This window comes from Stegodyphus dumicola, chromosome X2 (genome assembly GCF_044657685.1).
Source record: "Stegodyphus dumicola isolate Sdum_Otavi_A_Nest chromosome X2, ASM4465768v1".
Lineage (NCBI taxonomy): Eukaryota > Metazoa > Arthropoda > Arachnida > Araneae > Eresidae > Stegodyphus > Stegodyphus dumicola.
Genome location: NC_140781.1, coordinates 85,062,722 through 85,088,945, shown reverse-complemented (window position 1 = coordinate 85,088,945; position 26,224 = coordinate 85,062,722). Strand labels below are relative to the sequence as shown.

Below are 26,224 nucleotides of genomic sequence, written 5' to 3'. Positions count from 1 at the left end.
GACTGTAAGTTTTCTACAAATCCAACCTTAAATACCTGTTTTGACAATTTGAGAAACATTGAAAATTAAAGCGTCTCAATTGAAATTTTATTGGAATCACCGGAAAGGCAAAACTAATAAATCCAGACACACTTCATGCACACAGATATTATTGAGGATTCTAAATTTATTGTCAACTAGTTAAACGAGTTTTCAAACTTGCCCTTGATCTTACGACCTATTACAAAATTACGCGAACAATTTTCCTCATCTGCCAGTTTTATTTAAAAGAAGTTGTCCGTATTCGGTTGTCTAATACCAATTTATAATATTTGAAGCAATTTAAAAAAGTCTTAAGTCAAAAGAAAGTACTTGAGTGGTTGTAATCCGAAAATTCTCTAATCAGTTCTTTAACGACCAGGACGTCGCATCAAAACGAACGGTCTGATATCTATCAAAGGAAGAAGCCTGTCTGGAACTTAAGCTTATTTTTTGCGCGTTATTTCATAATGCAAATAAATGGTGCCTTTGTATTTTGAAATAATAAAAACTCTCCGATTTCGGAATTTCTACATAAGCTTACGTACTTCGTTTCATTCATAAGAATGTGCTATCTACAACAAAGCTTTCCCTCTAAAGAATAATAATTCCTTGTTACGTCGTGATATCTTAGATAAGGTAAAAACATCATCACGTTTCTTTTGTTGATATACAACTATTTTATCATTTGTTTTACACAAGGTTACACACAATCCATTGATACAAATTTCATAGAAGATTTGCCAGTGTCTGCTTCCCAGGGTCTTGTAAAAGTAAAATCATCATAGGTTTCGACATCTGCTCTCAGTGAGTCATTATGCAGACAAATAGGCCGTCCAGATCCAAACATTCCAACGTAGTTTCCATCTATTGCGACGAAAAAGAGAAAGGGCATAAAGAGCCACTTAAAATAGGAAGTGTGGAGCATAATCGCCAAAGTGAAGGTGAGATGACAATGGATAAGCGTGGCATTGGGGCAAAAAGAAAAGAAAAAAATCATGTCTCATTGAACGTTTTCCTGGTTGTCAGAGATGCTAATGCTCCGTGAGAATTTTTATTTATAGCAGAGGAAATTCAACCTAAAAACACGCTCAAAAGTAGGATGGAGTGAAGGCAATAAATTCCGATCAAATGTAGACGTCGATTGTTACTTTGAAATTATTATATTTTATTGCAACAAAATCAGTTGGAACAATGAATTCCTCGCTCTTGTGTAAGAGACAGCTGACCTGTGGCGTAGAAAACAAAAAGCAAGATTTAAAGCAGTCAACTACTCAGTTTCTGGTTGTTCTCTAATTCTCCGTTTTCGTTTCTAGGAAATTTTATCTTGTTTTAAACTCTGAGGTGAAGCTGAGTTTGTTTTCGCATCAGGAATATAAAATAATAAAAGTAAAGTTTACCAGGTAAGGAATTGTATTAATTTCATCATCTGCATATTAAATGAAGTAAACATGTGTATACTTTTAGTGTAGTTTGCGCTTCTAATGCTTTCTCATCTATGGATGTTTGTTTGGGAAAATATTGCGCTATTACCGAAAGTGAACTTTTGCACCTGGCCATTAATTAATATTTTATATTTTACTGACTTCCTGTCATTTTGGTAAGCTGGAGATACCTTTATTAGATCATCGGTTTATTTTATTTTTTTATTTTTTATTTATTTATTTATTTTCGTTATGCCGTTTTGAGTTTAAATCAGTGTTTCCTTTAATGAATTGCGTTCCTTATTAAGGCACATCAAAAGAGTTTCTCTTTTTGTGTTCAGATGGAATATTTTCGTTCTCTAAATGTATGACGTGAATATTGTTAATTTAATTTACTAGAATAAAATTTTACCAAAGTTTTTATCGGATCAGCCACAGAAAAATTATTCTTAATTATTGTAAGAATTTTGTAAAATATAGCTTTCGTCCCTGAAAATGATAGCAACGCAACCAAATGAATTTAAGATCAGGATTTAAAGAGTGGAAATTATGCAAAATTTCTCGTAAAGTGGCAGACTCAGCTGCTTCAAATAATGTATCTTTCCGGTTTATAAAAATATTCTTACTGATTTAATTTGGTCTGAGTTTCAGGGGTAAACAAAAGATACAAATAAATACTTAGGACTATAAATTTACCGAATCAAAAGTGCGTGCAAAAGTAAGTTTATTTATCTTAAAAGTTAGCAATAGCTGAGATACATTTTTAAGGATTGAAGATTTTTAAATTACTCTTTAGTAACATTAGCAAAATACTATTTTATATAATTTTTTAAGTGAAATTTTTAATCGATAATTGAAGGGAATCAAATATTTTAAAACTATGAAATGAAAAGAATTAAAAATCATTGCCACTTCTAATTTCGTCCCGGATTCTATACCTGACTACAGAATGCTGCCCATGGATGTTGGTAGTTTATTAATATATCGTAAATCTGGGCCTGCTCTTTTCAAGAAATCCCACAAGAAAACATTCCTTCAAAGACTGATAATTCTAGTGTCCGGTCCTCCTGATTACACGTCGGACGTGTCTCCAGTTACGCGCAGAAAGGAAGAGGAAGGCGCACGGCAAGGAGGGAAGAAAATACCTTATATGCTGCCCCTTTTAAACAGCGAATCGGGATGAGGGAGCGCAGTTGAGAAATCTTGGTGATGACAAACTATCGTCCATCAACTTTTAGTTCGGGTACCACTTGTACAGTCTTTTAGAATTTTGGCGATATCAGAAAACTGAAGAAATCCGCACTGTTCTCGCCGAGATTCGAACTCCGGAACTTCCGACTGTCAGCCGGACGTGCTATTCAATTATACCAGGAAGGAAAGGGAAAGGAGGGAGAAAATACCTTAAAAACTACTATTTAAAGTAAATTTATTATCATTTAAAATTTATTTTCTGTATCAAATTCTTATCATTTCAGAATTTCATTGAATCTAGTTATGAGATAATAAAAACTCAGAAGTTAAATATGTACGAAGCCTAACTACCTCAATGCTAAATTCTGGCTTCGTGAAGATAGCCAGGCTATTTATTGCACTATCTTAATCTTCCAGTGAAAATAATTCCAAATTCAGATGATGGTTTAAAAAAAAATTTTTTTACAACTTCAACTTAAAAACTTACACGGCTCGTGTAATTTACAGAACAAATCCCTCTTCTTGAGGAATTTAACTGAAAATAAATGTCACAGTACTTTAGTAATTAAAGTATAAATTCACACGGTGCAGTCCTACTGAAGGCCAGAGTGACTGGGCTCTGTTGCCTGACAGTCGTGGGACTGCCTTACACAGATTAAAGCCCAGACCTCCGGATATTTATTTGTATTAAATTTCAAAAAACGTTTTACATGGGCACACAGAGCCGTTTTACTTTACAGAGTTATGTTACATTGTTCTGTTTTGGTCATAATGATACTTCTTGACATGACATGCATAACACTTCAGACTAACTTTATACTTTTACATGCTAATATTTCAGAAACACTTGGTAAATAACTATAAGCTTTGGATAAGGTTCTCTAATTACGCAAGCAAAACATGGCTAGCAAAGTCTAAACTGCGATTCAGGTAAAATTAGAAGCGGGCCGAAAACAGTTCGGAGAAGCTCAGCGGTTGCTGCTAAAAGCTTTCTCTTTACTTCTCGAACTCTCTTCCAGTGTATGTTATCGACAATGTATGAAACGCCGACATCTGTAGAATGTGTAGATATTTTATAGAATGGCGCTTTTAGGTAAATTATGAAATATGAGAATTATTGTATACTTTCCTTAGGCATTGTATATAATACCTAGGCATTCTGTTGAATGACAAATTCTATTTAGGCAAAGTATGAAAAAAGGTCATGATAAGGCTATTATTTAAAAGACGTGCATTTCCCAAAAATACAAATGTGCTTTTGAAAAATTAACCATTAAAAGAGTGTTTCCATTTTCATGCAGCTCGGTATAGAACTAATGTTTTGTTGAACAAGTGAATATCTTGTATTTTGACTTCCCTGAACGAAATGTAAACTGCAAATGACAAACTCTGAGCCCGAGGCGAGCATTAAAGATCACGTGCCTTGCCGCGAGATATTCGAAAAGAATCGGAGATATATTTCATATACTGCCGTTTGTATAGAATATTCTATAGAATGTCAATATTCTATAGAATTCTATAGAATATTCTATAGAATGTCAGTATTCTATAGAATGCCTAGGAAATGTATAAAATGTTAATCGCTTCATCCTTTGTCATCCAGTTTTCGGCATTCTATAAACTGCCTAGGTATTCCATAGAATGCCGGTTTCATACATTGACGGTACATTAACTAATTTGCATTCTGATGGGAGCTGGTGGAAGTAGAATTGAAAGTAAAAATAAAAATAATAAGCTAATAGGTTAATAATCATAAAACCCTACAATTATACAAGTTTTCCCGCATATTTTAACTGCCCGATATAAGATACTATATAAACTTACATTTTGCCCCGTAATGTAATAAACTACTTTTTTTCTCTCTCTCTCTTTTCAGAATTTTGCCATGAGTCAAAATTTGCTGGAATGCATCCTCCCTGCTACAACAAGTACGTATCTTAAAGAAATTCTAGACAAATCCAAGTAAAAATAGCAGTTTTATAGCACTTTTCTAATAACACTGGCTTTGATAGTTTAGCATTTGCTAATGAGTACTAAACAACATTCCTTTCACTGGCACTGCAGGTTTCACTCTTAATAAGAAATGTCCTCATGATGATCCACTGACAATAAAATATAAATTTTTATTGAGTTATCGATTCTTAGACAGACAAATCTTAACTTCATTTCTAGAATCAGAGGGTACTTAAGATTATCACCTATATACACATTATTTATTAGTAACATCCATTCTTTAAATCAGGATGCATTGTGTCACTTTCAATACATATCCATGATTATGCACCCTCCTATGGTGGGAAACATTACCTTTCAGTGCATGGATGTAATTACTATATTTTGGTGTATTTCTGACTTTTATTAAACAAAAAAAAATTGTGTACAGAAAGCAACTTAAACTCATTATTACATGTCTAAAATGAGGTAAAATATTGTGTCTCTATATCTAGTGCTTCGGATGATCATTAAAATATAAAACGCATGTACTTTTGTGTATCATGTATGTATATTTTATATAAGAAAATCTTTTGGAACTGAAAGTCACTTTGTTACGAGAAGTTACATGTTTTTCATATTCAATGAATACATAATTCAGACTTAGAGGAAAAGGAAACATAATTAGACTAACATATTAAAATGACTAATGAATTTTTTTTAATAAAAGTAGGTGTTTACAAATTTACCAGTGTGGAATAAAGTGGCAATTTTTATATATTTCTACCGCTAAACACTTCTGTAGTAATTTATATTCTTTTGCTCACCAGGGACAAAATTAAAATAAATCACAACTGTATCTGCAGTTTTACCAGGCCATTACATCTCAACTGCAAAACATGTCCAACATTGTTAACGGTTAGGGAGAAAGAAATATTCACGATTTTTACAGACCTTAGAGATTAGAAGCCTGTCGTTTTCCTTGTGACAAAAGGTGGACGTTTCAAGAATTTGTAAGGTCTATAAAATCTTTGACCAACATTTCTTTCATTAACATGGTATGCTACCCTATTTTTTCCGCTACAATGTACAGCCACGTCGCTGACTTATTTTCTATAAGCATCTATTTTACATAGCAAACAAAGCTTCAAATTTCGAACAAACAGTACACAGTTAGTTTTGCTGAGACAATGTTAGCTTTGGTTACAAAAGGATCCATAATATTAAAAGTAAATGGAATACTGTCTGTATGGACACAATAATCTCTGCGTACAATTTGCGCAAATTAAAGTCTGCTAACCGAAGAACAAATTTTATGTTTTCTGTTAAATATTTACATTTCATATGTACCGCTTGTTTCCTCTGCCATGGAGAGAAGCATTATTTAAGTTTGGTTACAAAAGTTGATCTATTCTGAATTTTCTGGGTGGCTAGCTAAAAGCCCACACGAAGGAAGCCGTAGAATAAAGTTCCCAGTCATTAAATGCCCATGCAAAAAAATATTAATACATGAAACTGCGCAAACAGGTAAGAAACCCATACGGAAAGAGGCGCAAGTGACTAAAAGATCACACAAAACATTCCTCATTTAAATGCGCCAGTAAAAAAAAAAAAAAAAATACACAGAATAATGCTTACCTTGTTTTGGGAGCACACGAAGTAATACATATTTGAGAATTTAAATAGTAACCAAATAATAGAGAATTTAACACAAGTATGTTAATATGTTAATTAAATGATTAAAATTATAAATTTTAATTAAATGCATCTCCGCTTTAAAGGATACACTTTGCTGCGTCACTTTGCCGCATGCAAAGTCACTTCTTCCCTACAATCTCGCTGCACTGCGGCATATGTAGCCCAAGTCGCTGCTCTGAATTAACGCAATGACTTTCTGCCTATAAATAGGACCGAAATGATTATGTATTGCTTTTACCCCTGACAATGGGTCGCGCTTTCGTCTCCATTACTTCAAGCTTCCGTTTTTACGAGTATACTTTCACGGACTTAACGAAGTTATAAGACGAAGACTGACGAAAAGACGAAGACTGACGAAAAGACGAAGACAGTTATAAGACTGAATCTCCCTGAGCTGGTAAAAGTGCGCTAAGACCAGCAAAAAGGAATTATATTCGTATTCGTACGTATTGCCTTTTTCTCGCTTCCTGTTTCCTGAATAAACCACGTCTCTTGCTTCGCCTTCTTCTTCATTGTCTAAAATATAAACTACATATATCGAAATTATGGAACGTGTTTAGCACCCCTAGTGTTATAGCAGTTTAAAGGAAAAATGTATTTCTGGATAACTGATACTGTGCAAAATAAAACTGATGTTTTAACGATGAAGCTATTTGTGATTTGCGCACCATTCGTTATCTAAGCAACAGTCTTCTCAGCCATGACTCAAGCGTGATTTGGGTTTCATCTTTCCCCATAAACCACATCATTCCACACACACACACACACATATATATGTATATTTGGCACATTGTTTTCAATTTACTCAATAGTAATTCGGGTTTTTTACTTGAGAATTTAATTAATTTTTAGCAAACTGCTTTTGATTTCCCCAATGATTATTCTTGTTTCTTGTTTTCTTGTTTATGTTTTTGTTTTAATTTTGATATATGTATTTTCTTTTAGAGGGTTATCCATTTTTCATGATCAAACTTTGATTTAATTATTATCTCTACATATATATGAGATATAAAATACGCATGAACATATACATATATATAATAAAAAATTAATAACTTTAATTTAGCTATAGTCCTTTTAATTCCTCATTTTAATTTGTCTATGTCCACTTCCTATCTTGAAACTATGAATATAAACTGTGTCATCTGAAAATTAATTCGAATTGCGTATCTTATTAATCCTCTAATGCTCTTCTAAAATCACCTTCCAAAATTTAAACAAAGAAATCAACTCATAACTACCCTTTGCTGAAATGCGCAGTAACTTTGCTTGCCTTTCTTTGGCTATGCTAAGATGTACTGTTGCATCGCTTTGTTCTCTGTGCCGTCTATTGTCTAAAAAATGTGATATACTACGAAAAAGTGTGGACGGTGCTTATCGCACCCAAAATGATGTGTGAACATGTCTATGCTTATCAAGGATGTGCAGGAATATACTATTATTCTGTTTTCATCAAGTCTGTCTCCGTTATATCATTTGTGTATTTACGCTATATTTTAATCCCCTTGCTACAAAATTAATTAATAAATCAACAGATAAAAAAGTAAATCAAAATTAACGAAACATTTATGCTTTTATTTTGTGTATTTCCTTATGGGGAGCAGCTCAACTTTCGTAATTTAATTTTTATGTCTTGATTTTACACACACACACATATACATAACAGCATCAATTTTTTTATTTATTTTAACAAAATTATTAAACAAAATTATCCCAATATTTTTTCTGCGCAATTTCCTGCTGAAAATTAATCAATTAGAAATTTAGAACCAAATTCACAAACACACAAAAGAAATGAAATACAACGTATTTCTTATATTATAAAATATATTTCTTGTAATACACTGACTACCAATAAGTATTTGGACACCTATGCAAATTACGATATCTGCGGTCCTAAGGTACGTCACGGACTCCGCCGGTATATATCGTGTAGGAAACAGCATCGGCTTTAGTCGCATGCAAGATGCCTCGCAGTTCGGAGCTCTCTGATTTCGAGAAAGGTATAATTATCGGGTATCACAAATGTGGCTGATCCTTAAGGGACATATCTAGCGATCTGAAGTACCCAAAATCGACAGTGGCCTATGTGATTAAGAAGTGGAAGGTGAGCGGTGATTGTCGGAATGTGCCCCGAGTCGGCAGACCAACGAAACTGGGAGATAGAGACCTACGAGTGCTGTCCAGAGAAATTCGGAAGAACCGCACCCAAACGATGGCCCTCATCCGCGAGGAGTTTCAACAGACATCCGGGAGTATTGTTTCAATGAATACCATCCGTAAGGAAGCACATCTGCTTGGTTTTCATGGTCGTGCTGCTGCCCATAAGCCTTTGATCAAAAAGTCCAACCCCGCTGCTCGGTTAATGTGGTGTAAAGCACATCGAAATTGGACCTCAGATCAGTGAAAACGGGTTCTTTGGAGTGACGAATCAAGTTTCACCCTTTACCGTTCGGATGGCGGGGTCTGGGTCTGGCGTCTACCTGGAGAACGTCTCCTGCCAGAATGCATTGTGCCAACAGTCAAGTTCGGCGGAGGTGGAATTACGGTCTAGGGGTGTTTCTCCTGGTATGGGCTGGGACTCTTGGTCCCCATTCATGGTAAGCTCAACTCCGATGCCTACTGCACTATTTTGGATGACAATGTGCTTCCTACGTTGTGGCAGTTTTACGGGTTGGACCCCTGTTACTTTCAGGACGACAATGCCAGTTGTCACGTTTCGACGTTAACCAAGGTTGGTATGGTGCCAATGGAGTTCATCGAATGGACTGGCCTGCCCAGAGTCCAGACCTGAGCCCTATCGAGAACCTCTGGGACGAGTTGCATCGCCGAATTGAGGGGTGCACTATCCGTGCAAAATCGGTGAAGGAACTTCTATGTCTTCTCCAAGCCGAGTGGAAGAAAATACCACTAGCTGTCATACAAAGACTTGTGGAAAGTATGCCCCGGAGGGTCCACGCTGTAATTACCTCTCGTGGAGACTCTACCAACTATTTATTTTGAATAAAGTTAGTTTTTCTTTTCTATAACAGGTGTCCAAATACTTATTGGTAGTCAGTGTATTTGTATTTGATGTTTACATATTTCTTGTAAAATACAATATATTTCCTGTACTTTTGTATTCCCCATATTTATAATTCTTCTGGTTTGGTAACTATTGGCTTTTTTTACATATTCATAGAGAATTTAACTGTTATTGTATTTCATTCCTTTTGCTTGTTTGTGGATTTAGTTCTAAATTCCTTATTTCTTATCTATCATATACATTCTTTTGCAAAAAAATCGAAGCACCATGCAGGAAGCGGTTGTGCTTGATGAAATTAAATATGTATATAGCTCATACACAGATAATAAAATGATTAAAAAATCAAGGTCATAGTACCTGTTCACGACTCACAATTATCCATTAAGTGTTCAAATTAGTAGTTGGTCTAACCGTCCCTGGCAGCAATGCATGCTTGTATTCGTCGAGGCAAGGAGTGGTAGAGATTCCTAATGTCATCCTGCGACACATTCTGCCAGGCATTCATCAGTTGTCGCTCCAGAACTGCGAGATTTTGTGGTGCCCGAATCTGGCGGCCTACCATGTCCCAGACATGTTTGATTGTTGAAAGGTCTGGTGAAATTGCTGGCCAAAGAAGAGTATCAACTGCACGGAGACCCAGAGATAAGCGAGCGGTATGTGGCCTGGCATTATCTTGTTGGAAAATGTCCCCAGGATGACGTGCCATGGAGAGTAATGCAACCGGCCGCAGGATGGTATCTACATATCGTTGAGCTGTTAAAGATGTACGGAGAATGACTTGAGATGACTTGCTGTCGTAAGAATTAGTGCCCCATACCATCAACTCCAGGGGTTATGGCTGTATGCTATTGTAAAACAAATGCTGATTGGGACAGCTGGCCCCGTCCTCTCCAGAAACACAGTAGTCATCAACACAAACACGGTAGTCATCTGCTTCAAGAGTGAAGCTTTGAGTAGCTTTGGTTTTGAGTAGCCTTTGAGTAGCTTTGAGTAGCTTTCTGCCTTTGAGTAGCTTTGGTTTGTTAGCCAGATGGAACGAAACCTCAACTTTCGGCACTGAGAGAGGAAGACAAAGTCAGACATTTGTACAAATCATAAGCGCAACTCAAAATATGATCTGGAATTTCTATTAATTGTAATTTCATTCATAAAGCATTATTACAGTTATCAGAGGAAATACCGCTTGTTTGAACTTAGTGCTTTAACTTGGTATTTAGGATTAGTTATGTTAGAATTTTTCTATGTGCATATCTTTCTACATTAGCATTCATAATGTATTTTTTTTTATTAGATTGCGCATCTATCAATGTATGTTTTTCTTATGGACTGCGATTTTTCTGCGAGCTTTTGCCGTGAAATTTAACTCCTTTTTTCATAGCTAGGTCCTGTTAATCGGCAAATGAGTTAATCTGGCCCCGGTTAATCGAGTTAATCAGTTGACCGTAATACTTTAAATTTGATTTTCTTCAATGAAGCTCTTTTACAGTAGTTGAATTTTTAAATCACTTGATCCAAAGCACCAAATGGTTTGTGCAGTGGGTGCTGAAATAAACAGCAATGTGTCGCAGGATGACATTAGGATGACATTAACTAGGGTAAAAATTACTAAACTAAAGCAGTAATATTATGTTAGCGTAAAGCATATTAAAATTAACATATAAGCAGGTAAATATATATAATGTATTCATGCCGAAGAAATAAATACAAATATGAAAGTATAAAATTTTTATAATTCTGCCTTTGAGTAGCTTTGGTTTGTTAGCCAGATGGAACGAAACCTCAACTTTCGGCACTGAGAGAGGAAGACAAAGGGAACTGTACACGTAGTAGTGTGACGGATACGAGAAATCATACTTTTTCTCTTTCTTTCTAGTTTCTTGAATATTCCATTACCTTTCTGACAACTCAGTTTTACTTAATAATCATAGTACTATCGTTTTTCAGTATTTCCATGTACACCGGAATGTGGTAAATAGATTGGTTACTTCTGCTCGTATTTGCCTATTTCTGTTTATTTGGTTGCATATTTATCATATTAATCTTGTATATTGTGTTAATTTAGATTTATGGTTTATTTGATATTATTTGTTAAGTATTTAACCCCATTTAGATTAAGACATAATCTCTTTTTTGCTTTACGCCATTTTAAATTATTGAAGGTTTTACAGAAATGTTTTATTTCCGTAAAGCAGTATGAAACTTTATTCGTTCTTAAAGGAACAATAAATACAGAATCAAAAATTATTAATTATTAAAAATTATTATTATTAAAAATTATTAAAATAACTTAAATACAAAATACTAATGTGGGGAAAAAACGAACTGAATGAATATTTCATAAATCACACAATATTTTTACTGTATTTCAAGAAAAAAATTAAAATTTCTAAGTATTGCTTGATAAAAATTATTTTAGGAATAAACGCAGAAAGCCAATTCTGAATTTAGGGAGTATGCAAATTTAAATCATCTAAATCCAATTTCATCGTAACTATATTATTGTATTTAAGATAATTTTTTTTTCACAACGTAATTTCGATAAAACTTTAAAATCGAAGTCATAAAATTTTTCTCCAATACGATATACGATTAATTAGCATTAAAAATTCAGAAACTATGCCAGAATTGATACATCGCAAACTACCCATATTTAACTATCAAAATGAATCTTCACTATATCAGCTCTCAGCTAAACTTCCACTTCTATATAGAATACGTTCACGTTGACATTAATTTTACATCTATAGTTTGTTGAAGACAATGGATAAAAGACAAACATTTTCAATTTAGCATGAATTTCATTGCCCTATCAATCTGAACCAAACCAGAATTGTATTTTCATTAAACTGGAAGAACGGAACAAAAAAATTTCATTATCTTTCGACTAATAAAAATCAAACAGATTGATTTTTTTCTCTTTTATTGGTTACTTTATTTTGGTGGAACGCTTAGTACACTGATGTTCAAATTTAAGAGTATTTTCACATTTGTTTGTTTTTCTCCAGAAATGATGGACAGACTTTAATGAAATTTAGTATGGACAAATGTCCTCATAACGCAAAGAATGTAACGTCAGCGCTCATAGTATATACGCATGATCTTGCATAAGGTTTATTGGCGCAAAGTGGACGAAAACGGAGCTTGCAGAAATAAAAATGAGGCTAATAGAATAAAGAATACCCTTTAACAATTATACAATTCTCCCAACGTGACTTCTTACTGGAAATGAGGAACTTTATGAGTCTCTGTAGCAGTTAGTCCCATTCCTGCAGCAACGCTGTTTTCAGGTCCAGAAGTTTCTAGCAGAAGAAAGGTGAGATTCAGTTGCTCTTCCAAGAGCATCCCAAACATGTTCTATAGAGTTTAAGTTTCATCGGACGTTGGGGGAGAGGTCCCTGGTTCTCTTCAGATTAAAGTACATATGTAGAGATATTAGATATTTTTTTGGAAGCAGAGAAGATGAAAAATTAGCTACACCTTCGACGGGAATCGAACCACGGACGCGCTGAGTGTGCTGACCACTACACCACGAAGGCTCGCTATAAGGCGAGAGAAATACCTTATATACTTCCCCTTTTAAAGAACGACTGGGGTTTTTAGGGGTCCCAATCGCCAAATCCTGGGTGAGGAGAATCATCACCCAACACCCTTTTAGTTCGGGTGCCACTTGTAGAGACATTAGGATTTTTTGAAAATGCCGGAGAGATGAAAAACAGCAAACGCCTTCGCCGGGAATCGAACCACGGACCTCTGGAATACCGGCCCAGCTTGCAGAGCCACTACACTACGAAGGCACGCTAAAAAAGTGGGTGAAATACCTTATAAGTCGAGAATCAGTTATTAGGCTGAATCAGTATTTTTCATTGGAGACAGTCCTCAGGGATGATTAGTCTAAAGTCGATGCATCAAGCTAATCGTATTCTATTTTGATGAAGGTAAGTGGAATGGAAACAGACGAGACCTTAATGTCCTAAGTTCACGTTCGCCGTTTTAGAGGTGCAGTTGGACTTAAGTTTATTGTTATGTACAAGAACGACTTAAGAAGATTGGAGAGCCAGATCTTCAATCCTAAACGTTATAGACGATGTCTGGAATGCTCTTGGGAGTTCAACTGCAACCGTCAAGGACCGTCAAGAACCGTCAAGGACATGAAAGCAGTGTTGCTGCAAAAAGACCGACTGCCATAGGGACTCATAAATTGCCTCATTTCTAGTACGAAGTCACGTTCTGAGTGTTATATGACAGTTAGAAGTGACTGTATTATTCTATTAGTCTCCCTTTTTTGTTCGATCTTACAACCTCCATTTAGACTTTCCTGTGCCGGTTAGCCTTATGATGCACGATCATGAGTGTATGCTATGACTGATGTTTGGTATACTCCATTTTTTTTGGGGGGGGGGCGTTATATTGACTTATGTAACTACCATATTATATAAAAATCTGTAAACAGTTCTGAAGATAATCAACCAAATATGAAAATTCTGTTAATTGTGAAACTCAGTGTAGTTGAAATGAGACTAGATTTCATAATACGATTTTGAAATAGCAATAAATAAAATTTTCAAATTTTAATATGATTGATTGTTTGATTGAGTTTGGCTACCTCTTCAATATTCAAAAGCGAAAAGAAAAAATATCTTCAGTCGTTTTGCTGTATTGATTTGTCAATGCTTAAAAAAAATTAATCGCGCGTAGCGTTTGCAGAATGAAAGTAATCTCCCGATGTGTTCAAGTGCTTTGAATTAACTTTATTTACCTTCTTCGGCTCTTACGTGAATAAATTAATTAGGTTATTTTTCGTGTGCAAATTAGGTTATTCTTGCTAGAAAATTATTTTCCTTTCTCCTTTCCCAATTGAAATATTACAAATAATTTGTTCATCAGTAAGCTCTATTCTGAAATTTTAACATATAATGTTGTTTAATCACTAGATTGGTTTTTTAAAAAAATGTAATACTGTGTGGTGAAACTATAAAATTAAAATTTTATGGTATCAAGGTATTTAACTCTTCATAATTATGTTTCGAGAAATTAAGCAACGAATTTTAAGATATTTAATTTATATTAATATTAATTAGATATTTAATTTATATTTACGGAATATTTATATTACGGAATATAAATTATTATATTTTAAAATTTGTTTGTTATAAAAATTTAGAATTATTTTTTATGAATTTTTTAATCATTTTAAGAATCAGATTATTTTCTGATTGAAATTATAAATAATCTACTTGTATATATTAACTGCTCATGATACCAATAATTTGATTATCTTTCGAGCAAAATTATATTTAATACTACTGCTTTTATTATTATGTAGGAATTTTTCAGATTGTTTAAAAATTTGAATCTTAAGAATTTTCTAACTACTTTGAGAATGAAGTAAATATAAAATCTGAAGGCTCCCACCTTAAAAATACAATTTTTTTTATATAGAATTACTTTTGTTTTTATTTTTTTCATATAGTAGAATTTTGTTTTTCATAAATGGAATGCTTTAGCGCAGTTAAAAAAGGTCAGTTGTGAACCAGAGCGGAGGCCTTTTAGAAGAAACTGCCTAACATCCTATTGACCACCGGTGAATTCAAACCTCAACTTGCTAATGTGGATTGGCCCATAAGATGGATATGTTAGTATTAGAGAAAGCTTTGAGGGTCTTCCAATTTTAATTTGAAATATTTTAATGAAAAGCATAATGTCAAAAAAGCTACTTCAAATAATGTTAAATGGAATGAGAATTAGTCATAAAATTTAGAAATTTGTTGTGATTATGTACAGTAATTTATATATGTAATACTGTGCGAAAAATTTTAAAAGGTCTTTCCTAAACAAAGAAGATTTTAAACCTTAATTGTGACAATTTTACTCCATATTTTATTCTTTCTCTCAGTCTATTTTCCTTTGATCTACAAGATTTTCTATTAAATCATTATTGTAGGAATGTAAAATTATGTTCACTAAATTTCTCAGACATAATTTGATTATACAAGTTATTCGTCTTAACTTGAATTTAAATTTTTATTCATTTCTTTTTATTATATGTACGTTTTATAAAGAATTTTATGGGCATAAAAAGTAAACACAAACTTTGATTCTTTTTTATGCAGTACTAAAAACCAGTTACCTTGAATAAGGAACAGAGGTTTTTATGTCAATTGTATAAGCACCCTACAGTCATCGGCAAGTAGTTACGCTGATTCGCTTGTAGAGGACTTGCCCATTTTAATCAAAGTTTACTACTATACTGTATTTTTAATTTCTGTGCATTAGATATTACATTATTCTACAATAAGAATTTTTTTTTGCTTTCTAATAGGTAAATAAGTATTTTAATAGAATTTCATAACTATGTACTAGAATAGAAAAATTGTGAATTTGTAATGACAACAGTACTTACTTTTTATGAAAAATTTTCATAACTCTGCAAGAATTTGTTATGTTCTCTTCTAGCACCTCAAAAATTGAACTAATTTATATTTTAGAGACTTTCAGATCGCACTCGAAATTTTTAATATACAGAATGATATTTTGTTAGCATTTCTAAATTCCATTTTGAAGCCATTTATTTTCTGATTGAAATTATAAATAATCTACTTGTATATATTAACTGCTCATGATAACAATAGTTTGATTATCTTTCGAGCAAAATTATATTTAATACTACTGCTTTTATTTACTTATTAAGTAGGAATTTTTCAGTTACGTTGTATACCACTTTTCAAATAAGAAAAGAAGGGCAATTTTTGACAACATGACTAAAAAATTTGCTTTCAGAGGAAAAAATTCTGCACTCATTGTGAGGGTATATATGACTAACAAAATCTTATTTGAAAACCTTATAGAATTACTTTGGCGCAGTTATAACTTATTTAGTTGTTTACTTTGGAATTTCAGAGAAATAAGCTTATTAGTAGTTCCATAGTATTATAAAATGCAAATTTCTTAACAACCGCTTCGCTACGCATAATCGGCTACTTTTTGTATAAGTGATAAGTGATAAGTGACGGTGAACGTGGGCACTGTCCCTTTGCCGTAAAAATTAATTAGTACAGCACCACGTCCACCCTTATCTAAAGTTGGCTAGAGATTGCATATAGGTACGTATAGAACATAATAATTATTCCTGTAATTACGCAAATGAACTTGGGAAAGCTTTCATGCAGGGCTAGTACATATGCACTACATGTGTGCAGAAGGCGGTTGCAACTAAATTACTTCAGTGCACGTATAAATAGTGCTGCGCATATACATATTTACATAATTATGACATTGCATGTCTTATATAGACACTATGCGATACGGCATTGACATTATATATGAGGTATGAGATAATAGTGGTATTGCATTACCATTATTGACATTACATTTACGAATTACATTATGCAGATTCAACTCTGTAAAGACATTGTCAGGAGCAACATTGCATATAGAACATATTTATAACACTATAGTTGCTCTTGCTTTTATGTGATTGAGCTTCAGGATGGCATACAGGCAGACCTGATATATAGACATTATAGGTGCTCAAGGCAGAGGTCCTGCTGTACCTGTGAGATTTTTGTACAGGCACATAGATACTTATTTATGACAGTGTTTGCATATAATGCGGTACTGTAAGTATTTTCTATATTATGTTACGTAATTCCATACAACATTACATATGACTTTACATTACTATTCAGAAATGACGTTACACTTGCGTTACGTGGTATTACATTTACAGTTTGTGCAGCGTTCGGATTCAGCAGTGTGATTAGATTGACGAAAGCAGTATGATTAGATTGACGTGACATTAGATTTTGATACATATTGAGCAATATAATTGCTCTGGCAGTTATGCAAATGAGGTTAGGATGTCTGACATGCCGGGGCATGTAAGTATACATTTCTACTGTTCATAGGAGCATCTTGCTATGTCACTGCGGTATGCGCAGACTGTACTGTACATATGATTTTGCATACATATTCTAAGATATTATCCTTTGACTGCTCAGTACATCCGATGCGACATTTACATTTAAATACACGTATTTAAAGCAGTTAGGTTGTGCAGCCACTTATGGGGATGGGCATTGGGTAGCATTACACTTGCAATTCAGGTCTAGACAGAGCCTGAAGTCAGCTGGGTACTTTCTTTGTCTGACACGTCATCCATATTAATATTCACTGTTAAATTAGTGGAGATGTTCACGCATACTTGCTGATGTGCATGAACTTTTTATATAAACAGTAATGTTACTTTAATCGATAATTTCCATTATTTGATTTAAATCTGGAGAAAACTAACAGTGTAGAAAGATAAGAGATAGGCGGAAGTTAATTTAAAGCAAGGAATATAGAAACACGGGCTCTAAAAATCGTAACCATCATAAGAGTACTTGAAACTTCTAAGTAAATTTAGGCATCGCTATACATTATCGATGTACAGTGAAACTTCGCTAAAAAGACCACCTAAGCTCTAAAAAATTTTCCTCTTCCGTGTAAGGTGGTTATCTTAAGTGATATTCACTACCAATCTTTATTTACGTTCTCAGAAATCTGGTCGCTTTCGTGTATAGTCCTCTATGATATGTGGTCGCCAACAGAGGTTTTGCTGCGTACTCATAATAATATTTTGCTGCGTATTATTTGCTGCGTGCTCAAATAATATTTGCTTAATATTAAATTAGATAATATTTTGCTGTAATTAAAAAATCAAAATATCAACCGGCTCAGGCGATCGCCTAGGTTTGCTTAATGGTGAAACCAGCCCTGCTGAGAATTAAATGTTTTTGTGTTTTTAATGTTTAGATGAGTAAAGTAAATGATCAGTTTTGTAGCTTTCATTACCTAATTTAAATAAGATAATAAATAATTTTTCATTTTATCTTCAAAAACCACGTATTTACTCTTAATTTTAAAATACCACTCTTCATGATTTTCGTTTCTTAGAAAGAAAGAGGTATAAAAAAAAATTAAAAAAACGAGAGAGCCAGAATTGACCACAATGCCTCGGCACGTAGTTGCAAGCATCTATGTGACGCAATTCTAAAACTGTTTTATAGATGACATGTTTTCCAAAAAATAAAAACATGCTTTTCCCCTTTTCAGTTCTGCAGGTAATGATTCTTGCTTTGTTCCTCCTGCTGAGCATGACCTTGCCAACCTCTGACGCCAAACCTGGACTTTGTGCTGATTTATGCGGTAAATTATGTACCACTGACTTCTGTGGCACCATCTGTTCCTTTTACTGCTGATTTCAACAGTAAGTGTTTCATTTTTATTTTTCATTTTAAGGATCGTGCTAGATACAGTTCCGATGGAAAATAGTATTCAGTTAATATCGAATATAAAGGCTGATGATACAATTATTCTTTCGGCCCGGTTGTGATATGTGAATCAGAAAGTAAATTGGCATAGAATTTCCGTACATTCCGCAAGTGTGGATACAGTATCTCTTTAAGAGGTTTGCCTGTTAAGATCCTTACTGTTGTTGTTTGTACTCAACTAAATAAATTAATCGGTAAATTTAAAACTGTATGCAACTGTTTTCTGACTTGATTACAAAAAATATATTCATGTTATACTTATATATACAGAATATTAAAACAACATGTTGATGAAGCAAATAAAATAGAAACGTAAAGAAGAACACGTAAAAATGTGAGTAAAAAATATTCCTTTCGTTATTTATTTTTCTAACTTTTACTCCTGCATGAAAGTTTTTTTTTTTTCAAACTTCTTTTTATATATGCTATTTCTATATACTTTTATAAAAATAAACTTATTGAGTTTAATTCGCCGTTGCTCCATAACATCTTATTTCAATGCTTTAACTGTATATTTCATTATATTCTAACCTATCCCTAACCATTAGTAAATTTTAGAGCAACCTGCGTTAAGTATGTGTCAATATAATCTCTTTTTTTTTTCTTGGCATATATCAGCACAACATTGCGCATATTCATAATTTACATACATAATAAAATTCTTGCAAACACTTAGCTTTTGCGTAGGTATATGTGCTGTAATTTAGCTATACTGCATATTAAACCCATGTTTTAAATTAAGACTTTTAACTATGTATTTTAACGCATTAAAACAAAGCCCATGATATGAGACTTTAAAATTGCTTAGAACTCAATTTACCACATACAAACTCAAATTTTAAAATAATTTTGGTACTTATGTATTATTCCATCGACTGTGAAACTATCACCAAGCAGTGCGATTCAACTTCAGTCATGCATAAGCGAGACCTAATAACACCCTCATAACATTTGTGCTTTCGTTTGAAGTAGCACAACTAGTTCTTCATAAGCCACCTTTTGTTTTTATGAACAAAAAGGATACAAATTAACTGTTACTGCTGTATTCCCCCCTTGCATTTTCGGGGGAAAACGAAAAGGAAAAAAAAAAAAAAAAGCATTAAAATTTGGGACCTGCTTCTTTCAGAACAGCAACCAGAAGATTATTCTCAAATTTAAGGGGTCCTACTAAAGAGCGCATTAATGGACACGATAATGGTCAGCTGAATATGGCCGACAAAACAGAAATAGATTGGAGCAATTACTTAGAAATTGTTTGAATTTGTACTCCTAAAACAGTATTCTAAACAGAATTTCTGGTAAAATCAGAGGGCTTTGCAAAATAGTAGAAATAGACGGAAATTTAGTTAAGAATGGCTGTAACGAAGCGAGTTGAAAACTGATTGTTTATTAAATAAGTAGGTATCAGTTCCTTCAGATTTCCGTAGGAACAATTTGTGCAACTTTGGCAGGATTTCCATCAAATTGTTAACGTGCGTTTGAAAATCAGGTCTTTAATTAGCCTTTAATTTATCTCTATATTCACACGTTAATTCCCTTTTATAAAGTTCCACTTGCCACCATGAAAACATATTTATCAAGTAAAAGAATCAGGCTATAATTGAAAACAGGGTGGCTTTAATATGAAAGAAATGTGATTCTTTGTCATCATAATTATCTGATTGAATTCATCGGGGCGCAAATCGAATTTTAAGACATAAAAGCTAATAAATAACAATAATTTGATAATTATTATTGAACTTTTGTTGTTATTATAATTATACTCTATTGTTTAATCTAATTTTATAAACCTTTCGTTCAAATGTATCATTTCAGCTTTCGGAAAAAATATCACCTACAAATTTGTATTGAATATATTTGTTTAAATTTAACAAATGCCTGTAGTTAATTATTGTTAAAGGTGTGAAAGGTATGGATAGGTAAGTATTCTTAGAAGACAAGACTCCACCTCGCTAAAACACAACTTTATTAACACAACTATTCATTAAAACAGTCAAACTTCTACATGAATACTCGAACCTTCTCTCACTCGAGATAAGAGAATTTGTATGAGTTCTTTGTAACTTTGGGGTTATACTGGCATTCAGCAGGAAATTAAAATCCTGCTCTTGCCAGTTCCTGATGTGATCCCATGTGGGGCCTGACAGAGTAGAAACCTGAAAGAAATTTTCTCTCGTGGAGGTAGAAGTGTGCTGGAGAGAGAGAAAGAGAAAAAGAAGCACTTTGCTCCTGTACTGCTACATCTTGGATGGAATCCGCCAAGCAGGGGCCAGAGAAAGAAACTTCGGATGACCTGTGTAGGATAACCCGAATACTAACTGTTCATTCGTCGGAGCCAGTCACGTGGGAGGTCACCCTCCCAGAAACTGACCCCGATTGATGCTGCTTGAAAACCAGAAAACTGGAACTTGGAATTTTGAACTCAAGAGATGGGCGGCGAATGGGCGGAGGTTTTTGTCTTCAGCCAGGATTTCGTAGATAAGAATGTCCGTGAAATTAGCGGGATTCACATTGATAATATTATTAAAAAAGTTGTTGTTTATTCTGCTGAGGTAGTCCTGAATAGTATCTATTTTCAAGTCGGAGTGGAGGGTCTTATTCCGAACATAGTAAGGAGCTTTGGATGATTCTTAGCACCTTATTTTGAAGCACTTGGAGTTTGCTAATTTCGTTTGCTTTGTAGTTGCCCAGGCTGGGGAAGCATACGTGAGAATGGGTCGGATTACAGTTTCATAAATCCTCTTTTTCAGTCTGAGGGTGAGGTTTTCATTCTTTAGGAGAGGAAAAAGCCTGAAAATGATCCCGTGTGCTTTTCCGCTTACTCTAAGCATATGATCCTTCCAACTGTAGTTCTTGTTAAGGGTAACTCCCAGGTAATTAGCTTTATCAACTGTAGGGATGATTTTGCCAAAAGGTTTAACCTCAGTTCTGACCCGTTTCCTCTGTCTGCGATTTCGAATGAGTAGAATCTTGGACTTTTCTGGCTGAATGGACGTTATCCAGCGACTGCACCACCCCTCAATAGCAGGGATTTTAGCCTGAATTCTTGACAAGGCATACTCTGGGTTTAGAGACTTGGTGGCTATCGCTGTATCATCAGCGTAGCTGGCTGTGAGAACATTTGTATCCTCGGAAAAGCATGGGAAATCGTTGGTATAGATGTGCATGTGTTCGCTGGTCGTTTCTGTGGTTATTACGAAAACAATATGACGTCATATGGCGGCGCGCGCAGACAAACATAAGACTGCCACAGAGTATCCCTCAGTGATACAATCAAGACACAAAAGGGGTTGATTGCAAAATTCCAATTTAAGATATACACATTAGAATAAAAGTTATACTTTAAAATGTAAGTATAAAAAACAAGAAATACAAAATATATGAATAGTGATATACAAGTAATAATATACTTAAATCTAATTCAAATATATAACCATAAAATGCATATCATAATTAAACAAAAATAATGAAAAGTTAATGCAATAAGAATTTTAAGCAACTCCCAAACGTATGCAAAAGAAATTAATCTAAGTATTCATATACTGTAACTTCTGCACCTGACCCCAAGAGAAAAAGTATTCAATTATATTACAGTGATCAGTCTTTTGGGAAAATAAACTGCGAGTAATGTATTTGTTTTGGAGCGATGTTTGAGTCTTTACAGACTTTTTGACGTGGAATCTGAGATATTACAGGTGCGTCTATACTTTCGGATAACATAAACGCTGGTTTTAAGCGATCGATTGGAACAGTAATCTTTTTGTTATTTAACTCTCAATAATAAATTTTTTGTCCATCCGTTTAACAATGGCGTGACGTCCGGTGTAAGGTGGAGTTAGAGAAGGTTTAACAGAATCGATAAGTAGAAATACATGAGAACAGGTTTGAAGAGCCGGGTGTACATAAACTGATGGTTGAACATACTTAGAGATTGGAAATCGGTCTAACTGAATGCATGACTGATCGAAGCTATGACAAATAAGATTCAAAAGGAGGAACGAAATTAGTAACATTCAGCATATTTGAGGGTAATCTGAGTTTGGTGCCGTAAACAAGTTCGGCAGTAGTAGCATTTATATCTTTCTTAACGGCAGATCTGATACCCTACAGAGCTACAAGCAGAATTTCAGTCCATTTTTGATTGTTATGAGGCATTATTGCACTGTTAAGTTGCCTAAGAAATCGCTCAATCAACCCATTGGACGAGGATGATCAGAAGCAGTTCTAATGCGATGTATAACCCAAAACCTTCATTAAACCCTTAAGTAAGTGAGATTCAAAATTTCGGCCTTGATCAGTTGTTATTGCTACCAAATCTAGCTATCCAGTTATGCACTAACACTTTGCAAGTAGTCTGAGCTGACATGTCGGCAGTAGGTATAACTTCTGGCCATCTGTGGGTAAAGCGGTCAATAATTATTATGCAATACGGTTACCTTCAGCGGAAGAGACATATGAAATCAGTGTGGATATGTACAAATCTTTTATCAGGCAAGGTACCCAAATGTGATTTTGAATGTTTATGAATTTTAGAAAGATGACACTGTAGACAAAATTGAACTGCAATTTTAATAAATGTCTTCATATTAGGCCAAAAATATCGCTTAGTGATTAGTTTTGTTGAAGCTTAAATACCGGCATGAGAAAGACAGTGGATATACTGAAAAATGTTAGAGCAAAACGATTCAGGAATAAACGGACGAGATGTACCTGAGTCCATATTGCAGCAAAGAGTAACATTTCCTAAAGGAAAATAATGTTTCTCTAGTTTAAAAACTGGTGAAGTTTGAGATAGAGAATTTTGGAGTCCTGAAGATAACTTTAACCTTTCGATAACTTTTTATAATCAATGTGTTGATTATCAGATGCTGCAACTATTTCTACCTGTATAAGTCATCAGCAACGATATTGTCCTGCGTATTTCAGTGGAAAATTGGCCAATAAGATCAGGATGACGAAGTTGTCGTGGAGAGCATTTTTAGAGCTTTTGCTTAAAGCATAAGTTAAGGACTTTTCATATGTGTAGATTGTAAAGGCCCTGCCTTCAAGCCAATAGTTCTCGATCATAAGTTGACCATTTCCTTTGATTTATGCTGAGTTTACCGGATAGAAACGGAATGGGTCCCCAAATTTAATTAATAAGCTACCACAACCGCAAACGTCCGATGTACCAGTACGAAGTTTCAAGATAGCACAGAAACTGAGTGCCTGAGAAGGGTTGCCTCGGCAATTGCCTTTTTTTTTTCGCATTGGCGAATGCTATCTTAGCCTCGTCGTCCTATTCGAGAGGGTATACTTTTGCTTTGCTTGGTTGTGAAGGTTTCTTTTTATTAACGCGGTCTTCCAGTAACCTGGTCAAGGAAGCTAAAACATGCGAAGATCTTGGGACAAAATGTCTGTAAAAGTTAAATATGCAGAGAAATTTCCTTAACTGAGTTAAGGAGTTTGGTTTAGGAAAATTCCACTTTGTCGGGTGAAGGTTTTAAACCCTGTTCAGATACGTCAAAATCTAAAAACTCCACAGATGTTACACCAAAATTGCATTTAGATACATTAATTCTTAACCTATATTTGTTTAATCTTTCAAAAAGAGCTTTCAAGTGTATCAAATGCTCAGTTTCGTACTTTGACGCAATCAATATCTCGTCAACAAAAGCAAATACCTCTGGCAGCTCACGAGTTACTTCATCAACAAAAGCGTTGAAAGGTTGCAGCTGCGTTGCATAGCCCGAACTGCATTCTTATGCTCTCAAAAAGTCCGAAAGGAGTGACAATAGCCGTTTTATGGATATCAGACTGATTAATTGAAATTTGATTCCGTCCGGGTCACCATTGTGATTGATCTGGCTCGATAAATATTCTTGGAAGACATGACTCCACGTCTCTGAAACACAATTTTATCAACACGACTATTAACATAATATTCATTAAAACTGTCAAATTTCTACATGAATACTCGAACCTTCTCTTACTCGAGATAAGGGCAATGTGCGTGAGTACGTGGTCGCACCTGCGGCTATTACGAAAACAACATGACGCCATCTGGCAGCGCGCGCAACCCAGCATAAGACTGCCACAGTGCAAAGCTCTCAAAATCTACCTGCCGAAGCAAGGACGCCTTCTTAAAGGACTTTTTAAGGAAAATTCGCTCGTCTTTGGGTTTTGCGTAACTTCTGGTTAAACCACAGTCCCAGTAAGTCTTCGGGAATCAAATTCAAAAGAATTTGATAGTGTTTCGAGACATCAGCAACGCTGCCAAACAGAGATTTAGTCTAGTTTTGCTTACAAATGCTGCAAGAACTACGTAAATTACTTTTAACCTTGCCTATTGATTATGAAATGATTATTGAATTTATGTTACAAAACATACATTCTGTGTACCAAGATGAGCTGCCCTCAACAAACCGTATTCTTGATTATTCGTTAATGTTTTGAAATCGTTAAGTTGAATTTTTGGGGCTCAAAACATATTTGGGGCTTAAAACCTATATAACAAAATCCATATATGCTTTGTAAATATGTTTCGATTAAGTATATGTTGTAAAACTATTTCCTACTTTTCTGATTACAGCTACTTACAATTTTTATTCAAAGATCTGGGAGAAGCGTCATAATTATCACTAAAATCCTGTATTAAAACTTTTATCAAAATTTGACACAGCTAGCTATTTTCTAAAACTGAAATTACCGATTGGAAAACGATTTAGCGGACCAATATTCTGCAGTTTTGAGATTTCTGGAAAATTGTCTGCACCACAGTAATTTTAATCAACAGTGAAAGAACAATGGCAGTGGTTTTATGCACAGAATAATAATGCCGCTACCTTAAAAGTTTTTAAACGTATTTTGTTTTTTTTCATTGTATATAACTTTTGCTGGATAAATTTTGGAAAGTTATAAAACTGATCATTTTACAAAAATAACTCTTTAAGAAAGGATTTATAATTTTAACACATTTTATATTTTTTATTTGAAATCTTTGTACAAAGGTTTTTTCCTGATAGTATTAAATATATTTACTTTTTAATTTAATTTTTAATTACTAAAGCATTATGTTTAATGTTAGAGAAATAAATTCTTACATTTCATTAAATGACTAGATGTTCTTGCTTCAGAGAACAATAAGAAATAAATGGAAAAAGAGTTCCAAAAATAATTTTATGAAATTTAAACTTTCAAAACATAAATGCGCAATGTATCGTCAGCGTAATTTAAACGACTGTACACAATGCACCGATTGTTTAAAAGAGAAGACAAAATTTTCTTTGAGTTGACTGAAAATATATTTTAGTAATGTGCTTTCGGTTCTGTTTCTTTTGAAACTTTTATGACAAAGAACAATGAAAATGAAATTTTTGATACTTCCAGGTAGATATTTCCAAGCCGGATGGACACAGAGTGAGCTTTATCAAGGAGTTAAGGGAGCTAAGATGGTTTTGCTACAGTACAGATGAATTCATGAATTTTTTAAAACAAGATATTGCCAGAATCATACACTTGTGACATTATTTATTTTTATTTCACCATGAAAAGATTTTGAGACATGTTTTCCTTCGTTTAAATAAAAGAAGAGATAGAAAATAATGTATTTCATTTAATGAAAATGCAAACATCACAAATACTTT

At 34.1% G+C, this 26,224-nt stretch overlaps 1 long non-coding RNA gene across 1 annotated transcript; it reads left to right on the top strand.

The window, feature by feature from the left end:
• Positions 1–1,013: 1,013 nt before the first annotated feature.
• On the top strand, positions 1,014–26,183 carry LOC118205764 (uncharacterized). The gene is made up of 4 exons (XR_004761041.2): positions 1,014–1,421; positions 4,510–4,561; positions 18,382–18,535; positions 25,968–26,183. It is a non-coding gene; the product is annotated as an uncharacterized LOC118205764 (long non-coding RNA).
• The last annotated feature ends 41 nt before the right edge of the window (positions 26,184–26,224 follow it).